This window comes from Taudactylus pleione, unplaced genomic scaffold, assembly GCF_031769625.1.
Source record: "Taudactylus pleione unplaced genomic scaffold, aTauple2 ptg000301l, whole genome shotgun sequence".
In the NCBI taxonomy this organism is placed as follows: domain Eukaryota; kingdom Metazoa; phylum Chordata; class Amphibia; order Anura; family Myobatrachidae; genus Taudactylus; species Taudactylus pleione.
Genome location: NW_028284702.1, coordinates 748,606 through 769,023, shown reverse-complemented (window position 1 = coordinate 769,023; position 20,418 = coordinate 748,606). Strand labels below are relative to the sequence as shown.

The window sequence follows — 20,418 nt, the reverse complement described above, 5'->3', positions numbered from 1 at the left end:
AATCAAAATTGACTGGAAACAACTGGAAATTAATGTTATTGAGGTTAATAATACTGTAGGAACAAAAAAAAACAAATAATGTGATTTTAGCAGATTTTATACATTTTTGAAAAACAAAAAACAGATTAAAAAATAAAACACACAAGGGCCAGTTTTTGCAAAACCAAATCCAGATCCAAAACACAAGGAGATACAGATCCAAAACCAAAACATGGTGGTCGGCACACATTCGTAATTTATTTGTGCGCACTTGCCACCAACTAGGGCCCACACTACTACTTCACACAGGCCTTATCTATACCAATAGCAATCAGCACTATAACATGGCGGTAGTGTGCCCTGTGCCGACCGAGCCTTGTAAGCTTGTGATGCCATGACGCAAAATTAAGGGGCGGGGCTGCTGGCTCTGGGAAGTAGAGCACTGCCTGGAACATCCAAAGGAAGCTCCACAGACTGCCTTGGATGCTCTGGGCAGCTCTGCAGTAGCGCTACTGGCTGCAGGGTGTTGTTTCAACATGTAGGTGCCATGGGGAAACAATGGTACCGCTTCTATGGCCCTGCACCCTGAGCCATGGCACTGCTCAAACATCCCTAGTTATGGCCCTGATAGCAATTTGTATTCTAGAGTTTGGTGCAATAGCCGTGGTAGTTTTATTTGCAACAAGGTGCTATAGTCAATTAACTCCACATTGGGCATACAGTTTTCTGACCTGCATCGTGGAGCATAATGTAGCACAGTACAATCGAGTTATATCCACCGAGCCTACCACAGATTTTAGACATTTTAATATACAAAGAGGGTTTTTTTTTGTAACAATGGTAGTCTGTAATGTAGCCATACTCAGCAATGTTACTCTATTCTCCGCACAGCCCATACAAGTGCTGATAGGTTATTTTAATATAAATTGAATAGTGTAGCTAAGCAGGTGCTATTGCCTCCTGGATTATGTCTGAGTATTTTCCTATTCCTGACAGTCAGTTTCAGAAGGATCCTGGCTGCCATCTATCTGCTGTATAGCATACAGAAATGTAAGTGAATTCCAGGACAGGCTTCGCTCCCTCTCAGCATGCAGTAGTAATGAGAGGCAGGGAAGCGAGGAGAGAGAGAGAGAGAGAGAGAGAGAGGGGGAGAAAGAGAGAGAGAGAAAGAGAGAGAGAGAGACAGATTTACACAAGCTTTGCAAAGCCAAGACTGGGAGCTAGCACATCCATCCAGGAATAGGATCCAGAGGCTTGTGACCCAAAAGCTCGTCTAGATCCACAACTAGAGTATGACAGAGAGGGAGGGACAGTGAGGCTGGAAGGGCTGTGACTCGGCGAATTGTAACAGGAAGGGGATGAATGATTTTTTTTTCCCTTCACCCAGATCTGCTAGAGTCCTGCCTCATTGAAAGAATGCAAGCTCAGGCAGGTAAGAATCTACCGCAAACACTGTCAATGTCTGATGTCATGTTATGTTTATCTCTGCCTATAGCCAGGGTATCCAGTTCTTGGTAGAGGTAGGGCACAAAGCTCCCACCCCCCTTTCAGGGGAAGATGCCTGTGGGGGGTTTAAGTAGGAGACACAGTCTGTAATTAGAGATGCTGGCACAGCCATGCCCATAGCCCAACAAGCTTACTATCTAGAGAGGATATAAGTAAGAATTTATTTTTTCTTTTTTTTTTTCTTTTCTTTTTTTTTACATTGCATTGATTTTGATAATAATAGAACAGCAATTGCATGCTGTGCCAACAGTGGTCTAATTCAATTAGGATGTAAATCAAAGCAGGAGCCCACAGACAATACATGTGTACAAGGAGCTGGCATCCCAGCTGTGTATCCATGCAATCTGCAAATCCTCTCTCCAGCACACACTCCAAGCTGCCTTTCAGGTGCAGGAGCTGCCTGCTTTTTCCTCCCCAGCGTCTGGGAGACCTAGGAGAGGAATAATCCTTACTTCCACTGAGAGAGGTACAACAGGATAAAGGTTATGCTTGGCAGGTCAATGGGAATTACCATATCACTGACAGCAAGCTGTTTATTTTGGTATTGTTCTTACTGAAGGGGCATTACAGGGGGGACATCTGTGCTGCATCCTACCCATGCTGATTAGGAGACCACCTACAGTATATTCCCCATTTAAAGATCTATTCCTGCAAGAGAACATGTCTGTGGATGAAGTCATATGTAATGATGTGACCTAAATTTTAAGAGCCTGTTGCCCTAGAATAAGGCTGGAATAGACACGATGCAGAAATATTTCAGACCTTGTTCATCTGACACTGCACTATAACACATGGCACAGAAGCTGTAGACTGTGTCAGTGTTGAGGGGGGTGGGGGGTGTATATGGTCTTAATATGCCCAATAGAGCAGGTAAGGTTATGCCACTATTGACCTATTAATGCTGGCTGGACATAGGAAAGGGGTGTAAATCTGTGTGGCTGTTATGTCTATTTACTACAGAGAACATTGGCAAATAGGCTTTTTAGCATTCTGATACCTGATCACTGACTTTAGTTATTTATTCATCTTATTATGCAATATACTCAGGATGTCGTATCAAATGCAATTTGCAATTGTTCATTTCTGTGGTAGAACAGTATAAGAAAAATAAAATAAAAATGACAATGTAATTTAAGCACAATCAATAAATACAAATTGCATATGTGCATTGACTATCTAAATAACATTGTGCTGTAAATATTTGTTGTGTCTTGTTATTTGTTTGCTTATATTATTAGAAACTATAAACTTAGATCTAAAATATTGTGTATTCTCTCCACTCAGACTAACCCGTTTCAGCATTTCATATTTTGGTGCAGTGATTGCAGTCTTTTTGCCATCTGCTAATATTCTGCCAATAAAGTACAGTATGAGTTATAAGAGTATCTTAGTGCTTAGACTTTTACGTACTACAGTATATACGGTGTTTAGTGTGTGTATTTTGCTCCTGCTTTTACTAGTATTTGTGCTGATCTGATTACTGTCATAGCAGATTGCTGTCCATGGTGCTGACATGTTAGTTACTGTAGCCAGACTAGGCATGCACTATAGCCCAAATCACTGCAGGATACCACAGCTGGCTTACTGCTTCTGCTTGGAATGTTTTGCAACAGACATAGCTGATATCACCTGTAGGATTGTGTCAGTGAGCATGTTTTCATCTAGTCTGCATATCTCCACAACTTGTAGCCTGACATAATCCTAGCCACTCTTAATAGCCTCTTGTTCTTGCCATTACTTACCATTTTTATCTAAAAGCCAATAAAAGAAGACCATTTTGGCTGCTTTTTCGGGACATGTTATCATATTGTCTAAATTGACAAATACGGTCAATCAGCTATCTTTCTTGCACCACCGTTAGCCAACAATGATGGTTACTCTTTTTGAATATAATGTATTATGGTTTACTTTTTAGATATAACCATTGAATGGCTGCTGTTAAAAATATCAGTAGTAGATGTCAATAATTTAACATTACTCCATACCCCACCAGCAAAATAATGTGTGTTTTTTAAGAATATAACTTACCCATAATATTCCTATTCTTATGTTTGTCATCGGAAGCGAATGGTACTGTATATATATATATAATGCATTTTTTAGTCATGTCAGCAAGGTTAATCTGAATGAGTAATGATGTTTAGGATTCTGGAATACTGAATGAACACACTGAGGAATTATTGTTCCAGGAAAATTTGGACAGGTGTTTTATTTCAGTCAGTGTGTAGTTCTTTATTTTATATTACATGCCTTTTGTTTGGAGATTCCTCATTGACTTACTATGTTCTTGCTTTAGAAATTTATTTATTTTTATTTTTCTAATTGTGCTATTTTATGTTTTAGTTTCAACTCTCTGTGAAACATTTGTAGTCATTAACCACTTACTGCAGTAGAAGACACAGCAGCACAAGTAATTAAGAAGGTTTTAATGTATTTGTTGAGTGTGTACAGTATTTTTGTTGTTTATTTATACTGGGTACGATGGAAAATACAGTTTTGTATGTGTGTTTATGGTGTTTAATACTGAGAAGGAAGAAATGGCTGGATATGAGACACGAAGACAAGAGTAACTGTACAACTATTCAATAGCAAATATATTGAGTCAATATACTGTAGACTCAGAAATGAACCACCAAAGCAATTATCTAATGCCTATGGTGGAAGATAGTGTTAATAATATAACATATATATTATTTTGTTTCTCAAAAATCTATACTATAATTAATATAAGAAGTGTTTGAAGACAGTCCTAGCTGAGAACATTTTTTGATTATATTACACTTTTATACTATTAAAAACACTTCATCTTATATAAATATTTGCATGTTTAATAGTGAAAAACCGTATTTGCTAAATTATATCAACCAGTCTTTAAATAAATATAATAGGTTATTTCTTTAGATAAGAGCAACAGTAGTTGTCAACATCAAGGTTTTTATCAATAGCTGAAGGATTATCACAGCGATACTACTTATAATCAACAGAGACCATTGAAAAAGATCCTGAGCTCACCAGGATGCCAAAAAGATTACGAAATGCTAAAATATATCAAATACACATGAAATATACATATGAAGAATGTCTGTCTCACAATTCTAAATGCTAGTTATAAAACAGCGCTACAACCAGTACGGCTATTTGGTTTACCGTGTTAATGATCCCATGTTCTATAGATAGAATTATATATATATATATATATATATATATATATACCATTTATAGATGGCACAAATTACCATGATTGGTCTTAATAAAATGACTGCACTACTAACGTTATGTGGTGCTTATAAATAGGGATCACATATTTTTGAGCCTGGAAATCAGGACACTCATGCAACAAAATTTGGATTGTGCTGAGACCATTAAAGCCGCCCTTCCTTCCTTTAATGCAATACAGACTATACACTAGATATAATCTATATTTATCTTATTAGAAATATATAGATAAATATATAAGCAGTCGGAATTCTGGTACAATGAAGATTTCAAGTTGCAGATTACAGTGAAAAACCAAAAAAATTATAAAAACAGGAATCTCCTGAGAGATGTAGTATTAGTTCAACCGAACAATAATTAACACTTGACGGGACTTTGGGCCTGTTTTTTATTACATGTGGTCAGGGCTGCCATCAGAAAATATGGGGCCTGGGACAAACAAAATGGGCAGGGCCCCCCGAGCCCCGGCCCCACCACAACACCAGACACATTCCTTAGTTACCTCGCACACACACGCACTTACACCCCCCCGTCTGTAACTGCCACAATGTGTACTCTGCTCCCCTCCACCTGTATGTTCTGGATAGGGCTCTCCTTCCTCCACCCGCGATTCGTATCATGCTTCCCCAGGGTTCAGGACTGGAGCCTACTTACCTGTCAAGCATTCCTGTTCATTCTGTAAAAACCCGGGTGGCTTCTCTGAGGTATTGTCGTTGCGTCATGACTACATCATGAGCGCAACACTGCCGACTGCCGAGAGCTAGGTGCAGCGCCTGGTCTGCAGTGAACACTGCACAGATCATCGGCGCCGGCTGTTTTTAGGAAGGAGCACTGGGCTCCTGTGCAGCTTTCATCCCACCCTTGTTATGCCACTGACAGCAGAAGCGTGCGGCGGACAGTAGTATGAGCAAGCAGGCAGGCAGGCACCCCCCGAGTGTCCGGCAGTGGCAACAGTATCGGTAGTAGCTGGAGCCGGAGGGTGTCCCTGGGCTGGGTCTGTCAGCTACTCACTGGAGTCACGGCTATTGTGCGGCAGCAGGGTAGGAGCGGGGGGGCCAACAGAGTGTTCGGGCCCGGGACTACAGTCCCGCCAGTCCCCACCTGATGGCGGCCCTGATGTGGTCTGGCTGTGTCCGTGAAGCTTTATATTACATTGCTTGGATTGCTTTTAAATGCCACATTAAGGCACAAAATGGCTCCTGGTAAATAATATAAGATGGAAGACGGCCACCTCTTGATGGTGCAAAATTCACATTCTTTCATAGACGTTAAGTGACGTGCTCCCTATTGCTGGATCATTCATTAGCCAACCTTGCCTAGAGAAGAAAGATGCCCAAACTAATATGCTGCCTAGAGCCCCATGCATCTTAATTCTGCTCTGGTGCTCTCCGCCACACAACAGGAAACGGTCCTTAAAAACAATTATCCCATTTCAAAACTCACAATCTGCAAAAAATAAGTCAATGTGGAGCACTACTGCCACCTGCTCAGTACTTCCCAAGAGGCGTCCTCACTGTGACTAACTCTGCCTCTTAGAGACCTCTGCTCCTCTGCACATGCCACCATCCTACTTCGCAAGCCTAAGCGCTTTAGCAGAAATCTAGGTGCATTTGTGTAAATAGCAGCACACTGTGGAGCGGGTGTGTTTCACTTTACTCCACTGAATGCAGCCATTTTATTGCTGGAACCAACAATCATGACAATGAAGCTTCTCCAGTTCAGAAGCTGTTGTACTTATGCCTCATGAACAGTAGCCATGATGTCACTTGTGAAGTCAAAGCTTTTGTGCTCAACAGCATTGCTTCATCCAACAAAATGGCTACCTCCCCTATTTGTGGATGACAGCTGCTTTTTAAACTTCTTGCCTAAAGTGGCCATCAGTTCTAGAGTTAATGCTCTAACTCCACCTACCTTAAATAGGCACCAGCCCATACATTAAAAGCTGGAGAGCTTTAGTTATAAAAACATGATGTGAACAAGTGCCTGTTGCATAGTGCGTCAGTTCTGCTGTTCACTCCTAACCATGCCACAACTCTATAGTGGGAAACAGTATGATTTACCACCGGACCCCTGCCCGGCGGTTGGAATCCCGACACCAGGAGGCTGGCAGTGGAGGAAATCCCGATCGTCGAAGGTAAGTATTAGCTAACCCTAACCCACCTTTAGGGTGCCTAACCCTAACCTACCCTCCCAGTGCCTAACCCTAATCCCCCTCTAAGTGCCTAAACCTAACCCCCCCTTCACCGCCGCCTAAACCTAAGTCCCCTGGGGGGTGCCTAACCTTAAGTCCCCCCCGGGGGTGCCTAACCCTAACCCTCCCTCCGCCTGGCCTAACCTTAACCTCCCGGGGCGGTGCCTAACCCTAAGTCCCCCCTGGGAGCCCTAAACCTAAACCCCCCCCGCGCGGCTGTCCGCAGTGGCGCCCGGCATCTCTTCGATCGGGATGCCGGGCACCGGACTCCTGGCATCGGTAAAATGACAGGCGTCTAGATTTAGATACCTGTCATTTAACCCTCGCCGGGATAAAGCAGTCGGGAAGCCGGCTGTTGGGATTAGGTCCGCCGGCTTCCCGACTGCATACCCTGTAGGGTCAGTGTTAATATAATGCTAGAGTATGTCTTATGTCCAAAGTAGATGTGCTAGTTAAGTTTCTAAAGTTTATAAAGTCATATACATGTTTATTCAGTTGTGTGCCCTAGTTTACATGGTACATTTAGCTTGAAAACTGCTTTAGCATGTTGGATTTACAAGTAATGCTGTCACCAATTTTAAAATAAATACATTGCTATATTTATGGAGACCAAATACACTGGCTCATATCTGGCAGTATTACATATGCTTTTCTTCTTCTGACTGTTGCACATATTACAGTCTCCCATCGTTATAACTGCATTAAATTTGCAATCAGTCACAGCATTTGAAATGCAGAGGGTATGATTCATTGTGACACATTGTGCTGCGTGCCTCTGCCTCATACTTACTAGAGGAAGCTGGCATAGTACAGAGATGCAGACAAATGTCATTCAATTAGCAGGGAATAATGTCTATGGTAAATTATATAATATATATATATATAGTATACACAGTATATATATATATATATATATATATATATATATGTATGTTACAGGACGCAAGTGGCACTCAAACGGACTTGTTACAAGAAATACACAAAGCTATTTCATGCCTTCTAAATATATTCACACACACACACATATGGAAAGCATCACATGGAATATTATGGGGTTTCTCTCACTAAGCCTTAGTGAGAGATAAAGTGGACAGAGATAAAGTACCAACCAATCAACTCCTAGCTGTCATGTTACAGCCTGTGTTTGAAAAATGACAGTTAGGAGCTCATTGGGTGGTACTTTATCTCTGTCAGCTTTATCTCTCTCCAAGGCTAAGTACATAGACCTCTGAATACCTTAAAATCTCTGTTGTATCACCAATTTTTTTTATTATCTTGTATACAGATGTGAGGTGTTTATTTAAGAATAATACCTCAAAACTCAAAGTGTGATGGGGTGACTGCATTATGCTGCAATAACTTCGCTCCCTCGTCTCTATTTTAGTGGAGACAGTTGTGCTCCAGCAACATATTTTATATTTAACTCATATGACTGTCATGTATTTTTGCTGTCTTGCGTAGAAATGGTTTCCTACTTAGAGGAGACATACAATATGGAAGTTAGGACCAGCAAAGTTGATCATGAGGCAAGCAAAGTCTGTGGGCTATTTTGTAGCTGATCCATCATATAACACATTAACAATCCTCTTTCAGAACCTTAAGGGGATATTTTCTGTATATTGAGTCCTGGTAAATAACTGTAGACATATAGGTATTATACAGTATACATTGGATGTTGAATTCCAGGCCTTACTCCAGAGCCAGACCTCATCTATAACAACAAGACTAGCCTTGGACAATTAATTGCCCTTCTGCTCCTTTTTGCTACCAGGGCCCTCAAGAAATCTGTCAGTACTGGGGGGTGTGGCCAAGAATGTAGGGGTGTCACAATGCCCTGTTGTCAATACCAGGTCCCTCTGCAGAAGTGGGCATGTTTACGTGTTCCTGAGTATGATTCCTTTCCGGGGCCCCAGACAGGCCTGGGCCCAGGTATTACATGCTCATCCCTCTCGAAGTGCCCTGTTTGCTGCCCATCCTTCGTCCCCCTTCACATATATTTTGCCCATAAACTTATTTGAAAACCAGATGGTGTTTTTCCCAGTTAAGCATTCACTACAGATGCATTTTTGCTGTTTTTGAACATGTTAGCGTTATATTTATACGCATTTGTCATGATGCTTTAGTTCTTTCTGCACACTACATGATACTAATGGATATTATACAATGCCCCCTTAGTTTTCTTACTTGCCAGTATACTAAAGTTTATTGCGTATTCAGAACTTACTGTAGCTCATTTGTTTGTATATAGTGAACACGGAAGCAGCACAGACAGTGTGGCTCATATACTGCATGTATTGTACAATAGGTAGCAGTAGGTGGTATCCGCTAACCTTTAACATTGGTGCACATTATGAGGCCGACACTGATGTCTTTCTTCTCCTGCTGAGCCTGTGATTTAACCACAGTCTGTAGCTCCTGTAACATTTTCTCATCATTACATCTGTCTCTCACAGGGCTTCCATTTACTTAAAAGAGAACAAATTTTCTTTTCAAATAAAAATGTTAGAGATAAAAGGGGACTTTTTTCCTTTGTATTTAATTGCCCCTCCAATTGAAGATGATTATTTCTTCTGCCTTCCAGGGGGCAATAATATGACCTAGTTCTTCTTCTGATTTAAACACATATACAGTGTGCTGGAGCATTCATTAACCTGTATAAAACAATGTTGGAAAAATAGCAATCTGAGGTTTACCAGCTCCTTCTCTCCTATTGGCTGCAGTAGATCTTGGGGTTGGGTATGAAATACTGACGGCTTAAAAGATGTTGGTTCAAATCCCGACCCTGGAAGCCCGACACATCATAATCCCGAAGCCGGTTGGTAAGTGTATTTAACCCTCCCCTCTCCCCCCCCTAACCCTCCCTTGGGGGTGCCCAACCCTAAGAGTCAGATGGTGGAGCCTAACCCTAAGTCCCCCCCATGGTGCCTAACCCTAACCCCCCCTCCCCGCACCTTAAACCTAACCCTCCCGGGGGGTGCCTAACCCTGACCTACCACCCCGGTGGTGCCTGACCCTAACCCCCCCTTCCCCTAGCCTAAACCTAACTCTCCCGGGGAGGTGTCTAGCCCTAAGTCCCCCTGCGGGTGCCTAAACCTAACCCCCCCCCCACAGTTAACACGTTGCTACGCCCGGCTAGCCTACGTTTTGGTATGCCAGGCGTCGGGATTTCAGCATGGGGCTAATGATAGGTGTCTGTATTTAGATGCCTATCTTTAGTCCCATGCCGGGCTTCCAGTGTCGAGATTCTGGCGGTCGGCTTTTCGACCGCCGGCATCCTGACTACATCCCATGAAGAGTACTAGCAATGGGCCCTGATTCTGAGTTGTACGCTAATGCATTCGCAGCTGCGTCCCAGCACCAAGCTGCTATGCTAATGCTGTAGCCGAATGGAAATGCATTGAGACGCCCACTGGCGGATTTGCAAATCCAAGGAAGTGCGTACAAACATGTAGTCGCCATCGCAGTTCATTCGATAATCGGCCATCTGAAGAGCCCTGTGGTCATGCAGATTTGGCCGCCCGAACTGAGACGCATGAATCACTTTATCTGCATACGGGATCGCAGATGCAGGCTGCAACACGTCCCCAAAAAAACATCCGGGACAGTTTTTTGCCGCCACTCCCTTTAACCTCCCCCAAAAAGTCCCTGACCGTCAATCACTTTGCAATGTAATCCTTACTGCGAGCGGCATGACAAAGGTACCTTGGCACATATGCTGTGCGACCATAACACATGCGCAGTCAACCGATGATCGCTCAACTGCGTAAATATCTGATAGAGTACATCTCTGAATCATTCACTATGTTGCTTGAAGGCAAAATTGGAGTTAACATACAATATACATCCATACGGAAGAGAATTCGCCATACATCTCCACACATAAAAGGGCATTTAAGGTATTATGGCGAAAAGTTCAGCTTCTCATGTTTTACTAATGTGTCTTCTTCAGGTCTGATTTACAGTTGGACCCAAGTGCATTTGGGTGATGCAAGGGGCGCAAGAGGACAAATCGAGATGCAACGATTGTCCCCTTGCGTCTGAGCACAGCCTGCAGCATTACATTCAGCGTCATGTGTCCGGTATTAGGCACTTTGGCCCTGATTCAGAGCCGGACGCTCTGACCAGAGCGCTCGCTCTGAATCAGGGCCCACCTCCATAAATATGGAGCGTCCTCCTGGATGCTCGTATAGCTGTGGGTCACCACCCACAGCATATACGAGCGTGCAGGATGATGGTCGCGATGGTCTTGACCATCGCGACCATCGCCACTGCGAGCAGAAGCCTGCGGTTGAGTTTCTCAACCGCAAGGCCAGGAGTGATTTAGGCTGTATCAGAGTCAAAATCATTCCCACTGACATCAATAGTGATGTCAGTGGGGCCGGCTTCTGACGGTAGGCGTTCTCTTGGGAACGCCTCCGTCTGGCAGGCACGCCCCTGGCACGCCCACCAAAGGGGGCGTGCTGTCAATCAACATCGACAGCACGCCCCCTTTGATCAGACACTACGAGCAAAGGAAAGTCCTTCGCTCGTCGCGTCTCGCGCATGCGCACGATGGAGCTCCCTCCGTCGTGCGCATGCGTAGTGCAGACCATCGACCCACTTGCGAGCGGACAGCCGCTCGTGAGTGGGTCTGAATCAGGGCCTTTGTGCTTTAGGAAGCAAATCAGTGTTGTTGGTGTGTCTAGTTGCCCAAATCATTTTGTACTTTGCTCCTGGTCCTATCTGCTCAGAAGTGAACAGTTGAAAAGTCACATAAAAGTGCAGCCTACTTTCCGGTAGGTAAGTGGTTCTTGATGTTTTCCTAAGAACTGTTCAAACCACCTTCATTAAACTGAATTAACTATTAAATTAATAGCATATTTTACAGGTATGTTGGATAATCCAGCCAACCTGCACTTAGTGAGTTTTAAAAGAATGTAGTCTGTTCTCTCATATCCACCTCCCCACCATGTTCACTACAACAGAACTTAGCTGGAAGCTGCAAATACTGTTACCCTTGTACTTTGTTAAAACAATGTTCTATACTCTGCAGGAGAAACTAGCATAGCATTTCAATAGGCTCTTTAGGTATGACATGCTCACAACTTATTCTGGTAAATGCAGGGATGACCATCGACCACCTGCCACCAATAGTCGATGGTTTTTAACCATCAGATAGAAAGAAAGCATTGATGGTTAAGCTATAGATGGTTTAGTTCTGCGCATAAGCAGATGGCATTCGCAGCCGGCACTAACCGCACCCGCCACTAAACATTGGAGGCTCCCCACTGATGTTCACCATCGGTGGGTCCCCTTTGATGGTGAAAACACTCAGCATCACCATCAGCCCATCAATGGTTGCTAACAATCAATGGTCAATGTCCAAACCTAGGTTCATGCAGAGAAGTCATGTTTTGAGGGAAGCCATCTCTTTTTGTCAGGCTTACAAATAATGGTATCCAAACAAATATGCATGTCATTGCGATAGACGCTCGGCCATACCTACATGCAGATGTCATGTGTGTCATTTTAGACTAGCATGGGACTGGTAGTGGCATTTGCTTAGAGTCGCAGATGGGCGACTGCCAAAAGACAAAGTCATTTCCACGTCTGCGCCCATCTCTGAATCATTGCCGTAATGTTATTTAAACTAATTTTCCTGGTTTTGTTTTTATAATTTTGCTTATGACTAAAAATCCTACTAGAACGATCTGCAGTGTTTCAAAGGTTATTAATAAAATTTGATGTTTCAATAATTTAGTTATTGGCTCCTTGTCCATCGCTCTTTGGGAACTCACTTCTTTCTCTGTTGTGTAAGAGTTTAGTGGTAGCTCATCATATATATTAGAGATGAGCGGGTTCGTATTTACTCGGATTTACTCGGTTCTCAAAATGGCATATTATTCACTATTGGCTATCACGTGTTTTGGATAGCCAATAAAATAAATCCGAACTAATCCGAACTTGCGGTAATGTGGCGATAAGAACCGAGTAAATCCGAACCCGCTCATCCCTAATATATATGCGTATTTTGGGGAATATAGCTATACTGGTTAGTGATTGTAAGTTATAACATTAGTGATATATTTCATTTTGGTGCAGAAACAATTCCTTGGTCATGTATGACATGACAAATCACCCAATGTGTCTGATAGGTGAAGCAGATACACTTCCAGCTGTGTATGGGACAAGTGAGATCATAATTGCACAAGGCAGACGGTGCTCTAGAAACCTTTCAGTGACCTCAAGCTGAGGTAGTGGTGCTGAATTCTCTATACCACAGGTTCTCAAACTCGGTCCTCAGGACCCCACACGGTGCCTGTTTTCCAGGTCTCCTCACAATCACAAGTGAAATCATTAGCTTCACCTGTGGATCTTTCAAAATGTGTCAGTGAGTAATGAATACACCTGTGCTCCTGCTGAGTGACCTGGAAAACATGACCTGTGTGGGGTCCTGAGGACCGAGTTTGAGAACCACTGCTCTATACATATCTACATGTCTACAGCTGTGTATGGGTCAAGATGCCCATAAGGCCTGATTCAGAGGCAGACACAGTGTCGATGGCGCACACAGCTGGCCGATGTTCTCCTGATAACTCAAGCAATCTCAAGTTTCAGATTTGAACTGCTGCAAGTGGGCGTATTAGTATTAAGAAAATGCTTGCATCAATTATTCTGTACGACAATAGGGTTACTCAGCAGTTTGATGATCGAGAGATGTGCATCTGATGGTCCGATAGTGCACAAGAGGCAAATCTGAGAGTCTAACTGTGGGCTTCTCAATACAAATCCCAGAGAATGCCCCATTTGCATATTTTCGCAAGGGATCGCAGCTGCAACGTCAGTTGCAAACGTATCTGAATCAGGCCCCTATTAATGATCCATCTATAGGTTGATTAGCGTAACATTTGTATGTTTAATGTAGAGATGGTTGGTTCGGATTTAACTCGGTTACATTGGGATCTGAAAACTGTATATCATTGGTATCCGGGTCTTACATGTTTTGGATAGCAAATATCATAAATCCAAATTTGCTCTAATTTAGAGAAAAGAACCGAGTAAAACCAAACCGCTCATCTCTAGTTTAAAGGTAAGACTCAGGCAGGACGCAAAGCACAGGCTATGATCATGTTTCACTGATTCCCTCAGTCACTTTATTTTTGTTCTCCTAAAATACACTGCTTATTTGATTGTCAGCTAATTTTCATATAATTCCCGAATGTGAGGGAACACGGGATGGCCTTTGTTTCAAATGACAATCATTTTAATCCCCTTTTTATTCATTTATGTGTGCACATTTATATCTACAGTGCTCTGTTTGCACAAGGCTGAAGCAAGATACTGTCATTTAACTACAGTAGTTGCTTTAGAAGTTTCAAATCCAGTCACACCAATAAAATCAACCACAGAATCAAGAACATATTCATGTACACAAAGTACTCAGCACTTCTTGGTCATTTAAATATATCAGTCAAGGTTGAATCTTGTTTTTTGTGAATGGAGAGTTTAGTCTGGTATGTTATTGTTATTGTATCTCTATTGACCTCCCTTGATCTGTTCAGGTCCACCTATCATCCCGTACAATACGTACTGTCTGTGCTGAGAACGTAGTCTCAAAAATATGTTTGCAAATTTGTGGTTTTACTTCTGTAATTTGAGTTGTCCACACCTTTAGATTTGTCCAACTTAAAATCTAGAGCAAATGCTGAACTGATGTCTTGGACACAGATATGTCTGAAGCAAAGACACACCATAGTCATGATTATTAACGTCTGCTAATTCAATGGTCCAGGGAAGATGCAATGATGACTTTCATATTTTTCATTATTCATTATTAAAAAAAAGACAATGGCCCTCTTTAAAAATCTATATCAAGCACCAACCCTAGCCTGGGATGAGCCTCCTGCTAATGGGAGAACAGTATGGGTACACTCAAATTAAAATGGCTTTCCTACTAAAAAGTACCAGCCCAGCTGAGGCGCTACCCTTTATTCCTGTTGTGTGGTCTACCACTCATTCCTGTTCTGTGGATCTACCCTTCATTCCTGTTCTGTTCATCTACCCCTCATTCCTGTTCTGCGGGTCTAGCCCTCATTCCTGTTCTGTGGGTCTACCCCTCATACCTGTTTTGTGGGTCTACCCCTCATACCTGTTTTGTGGGTCTACCCCTCATTCATGTTCTGTGGGTCTACACCTCATTCCTGTTCTGTGGATCTACCCCTCATTCCTGTTCTGTGGGTCTAGCCCTCATTCCTGTTCTGTGAGTCTACCCCTCATACCTGTTTTGTGGGTCTACCCCTCATTCATGTTCTGTGGGTCTACACCTCATTCCTGTTCTGTGGGTCTATCCCCTCATTCCTGTTCTGTGGGTGCCTAGATATTGGAAATGTTTTGCTTAGTGATCCCCGTATAATGGTAATCCCCTATCAAACTAGTATGTGTTGTTAACATTTACAGTTTTTCTGGGCCCTCCCACATTGGGCTGACCATGCCAGTGTTAGTTCCAGGAGGACATCACACTATGGGACTGCCTTTTATAGTGTGACCTTTCCAGCCTGCCTAGCATCTTAGCATCTGCCTAGCTCTCTGCCCTGGGCCGGCAGCCCCCTGCATACAAGACATCATGATGTAACACAATAAGGTAATCCTGGTAGCAGGTAAATGGGTGCTGGGTGCATCCGAAGGTAGCGCACTGTGGGCCTGATTCTGTAAGGATCGTAATTGCAAAGCTGCACGCAGGCTATAGATATGATGTATGCACGCAGGCAGCTTTGTAACTACAATCCTTGCAGATATGGTAATGCAGCAGGAGGCATCACGCCTTCTGTGCATTACTTAACCGAACTGCGTTGTCCAACACAGTATCGGTTAATCTGCGTACCATCGGCAGGCTGTGGTGCCTCATGGGGTCCCACAGCCGGCCACCGCAGTTTAGAGGAAGAGGCCAGGAAATCTCTGTCAGCTGATGGAGATCCTGGCTTCTTCCCTCCTCCACAACAGCGACGACACTGTCAATCACTGACAGTCTGCTGACAGTTTGCGTGCGGCCTCGCAGACCCGTTCTGCACATGCGCAGAACGGGTCTGGCGTCTGCGCGGATTTCCAAACATCGGTAATCTGCGGTCAGCAGTGCGCTGAATCAGGCCCTGTGCCCTTCTACATAGCGTGGTGCCCCACCAGGCACACCACAAGGTGAAAAAGGGTGGCATGCTGCCACCCCAAGGTGCTTTTGGGGTAGTGACCTTGCTGCTCCCTCTGACTTGCACCCTGGGTGGCTGTACCTGCTGCACATTCCTCGCTATGCCTCTGAGCATGATGTTAGTTTACACTTTAGTAGGAGGACCGTACACTTGTTTTCCCGATGGTAGTGGAAATATGCAAATCACCATCTTAAACTGCCTAAACTGTGTATGAACGGAATGGGTATGAAGTCTAGGTGGCTGACTAGCCGCCGGTTCATATCCCGACACCGGCAGCTCAAAAGGGGAAGATCCCGACAGGGTAGATAAGTATCCTATCTCTACCCCTCTCCCCTAACCCTCCCTTAGTGGTGCCTAACCCTAACGCCTCCTTCCGCACCCTAAACCTAACCCTCCCGGGGGATTGCCAAACCATAACCTCCCCGCAGGGGTGCCTCACCCCAACCCTCCCCCCTTGGGGTGCCTAACCCTAACCCCCCCAAAACCTAACCCTAACCCCACTATGTTCCCTAAACTAACCCCCCCACATCCCCCGCAGGAAACACTAAGGGCGACCCGGACTTACCTTGTTCAGGCTGGCGTCCTTTGGCATTCCAGCATCGGGATTAAGATAGGCGTCGGAATTTTGATGCCTGTCTTAAGTCCCTATTTGGGATTCGGATGTCAGTATCTCATAACTACATCCCGTATGAACATATATGCCTGCAAGAAGGCGCATCCAAAGATATTTGCAACCCTAAAAATGGACACATCTCTAATACCCTTTTCTCACACAAATCCCGGTACTGACATAGGATACCGAACACGGGGCCTGATTCAGAGCCGCTCGTAAGCGGCCGCTCGTTCGCTCCAAGCGATGTTCGCACATCTGCGCATGCATACAGGTCGTAATGCGCATGCGCCAACCAGTCAGTGCGGTCGGAAATCGAGCGCTCGCAAAATAGCGAGTGCCTGCTAATTTGAGTGACAGGATGAGGCGTTTGTGGGTGGTAACAGGGGAAGGTGCTTGAAAACGGGGAGTGGAGATCCGAACGCAGGCGTGCCAAACGGTCAAAACGGGCGTTTTAAGGGTGTGCATAATTAATAAAACAGCGTCATCGACCACGTCACTTGGTTGTCTCTTAGCCTGAACTGTTCGCATGATTGCGGTAGGAAAATCCAACCACAAGCACTGCAAGCAGTTTAGACGCCTTTCGATGTACTCGATTAATCTAATAAATAGCGGAGATGACGTAGGATGCGAGCGGCCAGGGGGCGTCCTTACAAAATAGCGAGCGCATGTTTCGTTCGGCTTTGGCGCCGCACATAACACCGGCTTCTGGGGACTGCATTGTTTGTAGCCTCGAGAAGCCCTGTAGGGCTGGCCAAAAGGCAGAGTAGCAACTTCCAATGGAAGGGATCTCTGCTAATTGCAGTCCCCTTGGGGCTGCCTGTCCTGTGCATGACTGGCAGGTGGCACTTCCAATGGAAAGCCACTTCCAGTCACATTATAGCCAGTGGCTCAGTGAAGTGGAGGATTTTACTGGGGGGGGGGGGGCTGCAGCCCCTAGGTAAAATCCACCACTGCACACAACTCTGGTTTTTCTCTGGTCCTTGAGTCGGCTTTGGAGGGTGAAAGTGCTATAAGGGTCTTGCTTGATTTTGCACGCCCTTAAGGTTCTCTACTTACAAGTGGACACCAAGGAATCTTCTTTCCAAGTGGCTGTAAGTTAAAGATAACTGTATATATGACAATAGCATATCTATAATGGGTGTATTGTGTGCATTGCACAAGGACCCCAGGGTCCAGGGGGGGCCACACCGCACACCCCTGCACCCATATATAGTTGTACTTACCTCTCCAGAGTACTGCTCTACTGGAAGCCCAGCATTGCAAAGCAGCAAAAATCACAGGGAAAATGGAGCGGCTGCCATTTTCCTGGTGACTAGCACATTGCACAGTACCGATATCCCTGGAAATAAGGTGCAGGCTCACTTTTCCCAGAGACCGGCGCATGCCCAGTAGATTCTGGCACCAAGCCAGAGTTTACTGCATAGAGGAGAGGGGAGGGCCCACACTCCCGTCTCTTAAACCACCCACTGATATATGAGGACTTATGTCCAGCTCTAAATACATTACAGTAGCATTTTGAGGCCTTGCTACTGTGTTGCCAGTTTGTAAATACCCTCTCGAACATTTACTGCTGCATATCAGAATATAAGCCATAATGTAACAGGAAAAAATATATTGGTGGCTAAGCTAAGCTGCTATACATCATTGGTAAATCTCTGCTCATCACTAAAATGAGCTTTTATCAATAACAAGATCATATCAGGAATTTTACATGCTGCAAATGCCTTGCAGAAAGCTAATAAACTGTAGGTAGAGCTTTTACTAAGGGACCACAGTGAGGATAAATATAGAAAGTGCAAATGCATGGAGAAATTGTTAGTATACAGTATTTATAAATTGAAGAGTTTATGCAAACTAGCAACAATAGGAAGCAGAAAGATACACTCAATTAATTAGGAGTGAAAAAAACAATAATTTCTCTTTGTAATACTTTTTATCCCAAAGAATAAACTGCATACACGCAGATCATGGTTCACTAATTGAGATAATACAATAATTTGGTGTTTCTTAAGGCCCCCATACATCAGCAATCTGAAAACCACAATTGAACAATTTGAAGATTTATTGCCCGATTTTAGGATTTCCCAATCGAGCAATCTGCGCCCATACACTGCAGATCTTTTTCAGTGATTTGCAGATCGATTGCAGCAAACACAAATCTGGCAATCTTGAAAGGCCCATCATTTTGCTAGAAACGGTCTGCAAATCTGTTGATCATGTCCATACACTAGCAATCTACAGCCCCAATCATCTGTGAAATCCATCATGTTGGACAATCTGATTAAACAATTCCAATCACTTTTTGGTTGCAATCTGCGATCTGTGAAGCCCATACATTGCAGATTTTTATACACAATCGATTGCAAATTGCACGATTGCTACAATCCATCTCTGATGTATGGGGGCCTTTAGACATTTTGTCAAGTGCCAATCCTTCAAGAATCAAAATATGTTCTGACCCGCACCCCTGGAAAAATACTGTATGTTCAGATTTTAATATGAGGACATAAATGTATTGTTTAATACTTGTATATACTGTCCAGGTGCATTCAAAACCAACTAACCATTTAAACAGACTAAATTGCCAATGATTATTTTGCTGGGTCAGAATCTCAAGTCCCAGAAACTATTTTATTGGTCTTTAAATTGGCAGCAATGCAATCATTGAACGGCCGATACATATGTCGGCCAGTGTGTACCCAGTTCCACAACCACTGCTGTCAAACAGACAGACAACCCCCCCCCCCAAACAATAATATGTAAAAAAACACTGTGCATAACATTTACGGAGACCCCAAGGCCTGTAGTGTAGAGGGGCGATGACAAAGGCAGGATATATATAATGCCGCTGGTCACAGTCCAGTGGTGTAGAAAGACTTTCTCTGCTCCCACTGGTGAGTGGTTGCTGTAGCGCCATACACATTGCTGGCTGCAATCAGTGTGTCACAGGTGTAATTTGGCTGCTTGCCACTATCCTGTGCTGCGGAGAGAAAATCTCCACTCCTGCTGATGAGTGGTTTCCCACGGCGCCGCGCCCTGGATTTTGTGACCACTGCAGGATCCTATGCGGGTGCCGGTGAACACAACACACATGGAGCGTAGAGCTGGCTTATGCTGCTAATGTTGTAGCGATGGTCGCAGTCCTTCCTGAGGAGAAGGCACTGCCATTGTCCCCCCTCAGCTCACTGCCATTGTCCCCCTCAGCACCCAGGGCCTCCAACAAGTACATGATCCATTCCCCTCTTGGTGCTAGTGGGCAGGGCCGTAGAGCGCTCTGCCGGGCCCAGTTACAGAGGGGGGCTTGGCCTAATCGCGGGACACGTGGCCACGCCCCCTTAAACAAAAAAAAAAGTCAAATAAACACTTTTGCAGCGCCTGGGAGGGGGGCGCTGTGAGCCCCTCAGCCCGGCGCAAAGCCATTGGGGGTGCAATCAGTGTTATAGCTCCCCCTCACTGCTGTGGCTGCTGCTCAGCAGCCACGAGCAGTCTCCCACTGCAGCTCAGCACACGCTGTGTGCTGGGCTGCTGTGTGGGAGACAGAAGGGAGGGAGGGACGGTGCCGGGCCCCTCAGGAAGCCCGGGCCCGGGTAAACAGTACCCACCCACCCCCTCTCGGTGCCCCTGCTAGTGGCCATAGCTTGCCAACCCCTGCTCTAGAAGAAGGATGTCTCTTTTAGAGACATCCTTCATTTTTCTCCCAGACAGCCTCAGTGGACCGCCCCTCAGATCTCGGC

At 44.4% G+C, this 20,418-nt stretch overlaps 1 protein-coding gene across 5 annotated transcripts in view; it reads left to right on the top strand.

The window, feature by feature from the left end:
- The first annotated feature begins 1,154 nt into the window (after positions 1-1,154).
- SYT3 (synaptotagmin 3) overlaps positions 1,155-20,418 on the top strand; it is a 373,682-nt gene continuing 354,418 nt past the window's right edge. For 3 of the 5 annotated variants that reach the window (XM_088482948.1, XM_088482947.1, XM_088482944.1), the window contains exon 1: positions 1,155-1,411. The gene's annotated coding sequence lies outside the window, so the exon portion shown is untranslated. Of the gene's footprint in view, positions 1,412-1,895; positions 1,952-3,843; positions 3,896-20,418 lie in introns of those variants that run through there. The other 2 variants (XM_088482945.1, XM_088482946.1) reach the window with 2 other exon arrangements.